The sequence below is a fragment of the Anneissia japonica genome, unplaced genomic scaffold (assembly GCF_011630105.1).
Source record: "Anneissia japonica isolate Jap-2015-1 unplaced genomic scaffold, ASM1163010v1 scaffold287589_len272378_cov178, whole genome shotgun sequence".
Classification (NCBI taxonomy): Eukaryota; Metazoa; Echinodermata; class Crinoidea; order Comatulida; family Comatulidae; genus Anneissia; species Anneissia japonica.
In genome coordinates this window covers 245,041-248,687 of record NW_022726727.1, presented here as the reverse complement: position 1 = coordinate 248,687, position 3,647 = coordinate 245,041, and the positions used below count along the sequence as shown (strand labels likewise).

At 35.8% G+C, this 3,647-nt stretch overlaps 1 protein-coding gene across 2 annotated transcripts in view; it reads right to left on the bottom strand.

The window, feature by feature from the left end:
- The window catches only part of LOC117113334 (arrestin domain-containing protein 3-like), an 11,516-nt gene extending 8,432 nt beyond the window's left edge, over window positions 1-3,084 (bottom strand). Inside the window, exon 1 of one of the 2 annotated variants that reach the window (XM_033256644.1) lies at window positions 2,938-3,084. The gene's annotated coding sequence lies outside the window, so the exon portion shown is untranslated. Of the gene's footprint in view, window positions 1-2,733; window positions 2,861-2,937 lie in introns of those variants that run through there. The other variant, XM_033256645.1, reaches the window with a different exon arrangement.
- Between the last annotated feature and the right edge of the window lie 563 nt (window positions 3,085-3,647).

Genomic DNA, 3,647 nt, shown 5'->3' with positions numbered 1-3,647 from the left:
GCTGCTACTAGGGGATCGGATTCATCACTAGTCACCAAGCGCAGGCTCGGTGGTCTAGTGGTTAAGACATCAGGCTAGATTACCCAAATCATTTGTGAATTTGGGGATGTACTGACCTTTTCTTAGGCTTGACATCATTCTGCAGACTGTCATTATTGTAATCAGTCATCAGACAGTCATCCATGTAAGTATTTTGAAAAATAGCAAATAGTAAATTTTTTCATGAGGCTCCAAATTTTGATGAGGGCGGGGACTATAGCAATTAATTTTATTTGGCCCTAAATAAAATTTTTAAAATTTTGGTTCGACTATAACCAGGGACTAAATTCTAAGCCATTTGATTCAGCAAGGTCTCTTTATGGGGATTTTTTGAAATAAAATAATATATTGTCTATTTTCACTTTCTCTAGTCTTATGGGTATATACCCATAAGACTACTTATTGTGTAAGAGATAACATCACATGACCGTTTTGAAGAGGGAAAAACCTTAAATTTTGAAGAAATTAAAAGTCATAAAGACCCCTCAGAAGTCGGGAAAGCTCTTTTCCGGCCATCTATGAATCAACATTTTCCCAGGGGAGGGCCCTGGACCCCCTTCTCTTTTAGGAAAAAATATTTGACTTCAAATCCTGGATCCGTCCCTGAACCAGTGCAAAGCACTGGGGATTGGGGCTATTATGGGATGGGAACATCCCAAAACACAGTATTATATTGTAATTAATAATAAATGTCCTCCCTTTTATTTCTAATAGAAAAAATAAACAGCCAGTGAGACCCTCAAAGGGATTTGTAACAAAAACTGAAAACGCAATCATCACCTACGGTAAATAAACATTTGTAATTCAATAAAACTAATGTGCGTCGGAACATCTGGGGCTTAGAGAGGAAAAGGAGAGTATAAGGGAAAGAGATTTACTACTTGGTTCCTCTAATACCAGGATATTAGTTTATTAACACTTTAATGAACCATGAGATTGGAGACTCAGTTTTGTATTTGTGGGAAGTATGGGTAGGTTTTTTTGCTTGTTTATATTTTATATGTATTCCTTTTATTTATATTCATTTGTTTTATTTTTATAAAATGCATTCCCATAACTATGTCTTCAAATTTCTGAAAAATTGCCGTAGCACCTAATAATTTGCATTGAGTGCAAGATATGGGTTGCTCAAAATTGCAGGTTAATAGTAATAAACAGAACAGGATGAAGATTTACGGGCCACTTTTACAGCAGTTTTCACAATAATTTGTCAGTAATCTGACAAGTATGAGTTGTCTAGGCACAATGTAACAAAAGATCCTGTTCTAAGTCATTTGTGCTGATTTTTAGACCTATATATTTATGGATCTAGACCTGGTAATTTTAATAGTATTTTTGTCTATATCAATACATCTGTAATTAAGCAAAATTTCCACAGCAGTCAGTAGAAACTACAGAAGTTCTGTAGTAGGCACTACAGTAGGCTTGTCAGGAAAACTTTCGTCCGGGGCTAAAATCGGTCTGCCGGACCTATTTTGGCTATAAAATGACCTGCCAAATGTAGTCCACATAAGCCAAAAGCAGTCCGGCATCTATTTAGTAGTATAACCTGTATTTTTTAGCATTGTTCATATTTGATTTTAATCCAATGATAGATAAATATCTCATTTCTTATTATATAATATTTTTTCATTCGTTGTGTGTGCAATTGAGTATACTGTCAGCCACAAAAATTAGTATGTATTTTTGCTCTTCGTGCCCAGTAAACTCTTTGGTGTAAAAGTTAGAAAAGAAGTTAAACGATATGATCGTAAATCGTGTTGGTCCGTTTAGTTATTTTTTTTACCATGTTTTGTTTTGGTTGCGTGCTTGCTTAACGCCGTGACAAAATACATGAGCAATCATTTCAAAGAGATGATTGACCCTTTTATTTTCATGTAATAGAACAACTATTGTATGACCTAATACCCCACACAAATTTAATATGGAATATTTAAAACAAATACATCAGTCTTGTGTTTCATTTTAGGCCCAAACCTAGGCTACGCACATCAGCCGAAAATGATGCATGCTGTGTGTTGCCTAGATCTAGGAAATGCAATTATCATGTGTGTTTGATACACGTCCACAAAAGCTTAATATAATAGGAATCATTCTGTCACTGCAAAAGATTTTTCAAGTGTAGGAGAAGCATAGATTAATTCCCTCCACTCCACGGGTCAAAAAAATGCCTACCCTACGGGCAACAGACTAACATGTTACAAGCAGCCATGCCGACGAATCAATTTTATCCAAGTTGGACTGATTTTAGCGGCTAAAATAGACCCAATGGACCAATTTTAACGGCCAAAAGTAGTCCGGTGGACGGACTTTGGCAGACAAAATCTGTCCGCTGGACCTTTTTTGGCACAGACCAATTTTGGTGTGACAGGCCTACTTGAAAAGTACTATACCTACTCTTTTTTTTGTAGCAGAGAACTGAGTCAAGAATATATTTCTGAATCATATCTCACACATTTGATTTATGACAATAACCTAATTAAATTAGGCCTGGTATAGGCTAGTAATATAATAAAGTTCTCTTTCTCTCGAGATATAGGCCTAGGCCTAGCTACAGTAGCCTAACTAAGCTTGCCTGCATACAATAAACAATCCTTTAGAATCCTCTCTAATCTAACTAGGCCTAGTGGTGGTGGTGACCTAGCAAGACACTAACTTAGGCCTAGGCATACAAGTAGCTTGATAGAGACTTACTACAACAACCAGGCCTAGGGCCTAGCCCTACCCGTCCCCAATCCAAGCTTAGCCCTGACTGCTAGACTCGCTAGGCCTAGTATAGATATAGGCCTACCAAGCAGACGCAAGCTGAAGTGTTATGTTGTTATGGGAACCACCCGAACCAGCTACTTCAACGGTCGATAAGTTGGTTACATTAAAGAAAAAAAGGATAGTATTTACCTGTTATGTGTTGCAATATATTTTATAGAACGTCATTAAAAAGATCAAATCGACTCAAATATTGTCATTGATAAACCACGCCTTCACACTGCACGCTCAAACACAGCAATCTTTTACAACAGTACAGCTCAGTAACATGTGAATGAATTTCCATGAACAAACACGAAATAGAAATGACGTAATCTCAACTACCCATGGTGATGAATTAAAATTTGAAAGTACTGTAATAAACTTATTTTTAATAATAATATTTTTACATTTTTTAATTTATCTATTATATATTCGGCACACTTAAACAAATCGTATTAAAAATGGGCAGAGGTGTGCCAAAACTTTCAATCAACCCTCCGATTTCGGAGTTTTTGCATACTATAAAGTATAAAACAAGCTCTCGCTATATAGACAGTAAATTAAAATTGCGCAAAAACTCCGAAATCGGAGGGGTGATTAAGTTAAAAGATTAAAAGCAGTATTCGTTGCAAGATAAAATAGGATTTTCGTTTTTGTTAAATGATTCTAAAATAAAATTTAAAAATAAAAATGATCAGAAATAATTAAATTGAAACAGAAAGTTAGTAAGCACTGTGCTACATCATAATGGAAACAGGAAGGATGGGGAAACGGCATTCAGACAAAAAGTGTTTTCGTTTTTTATAGGCCTATATAATTTTTTTCTGTCCTGGTGGCTCTGCAAAAATGTCATGCCCTGT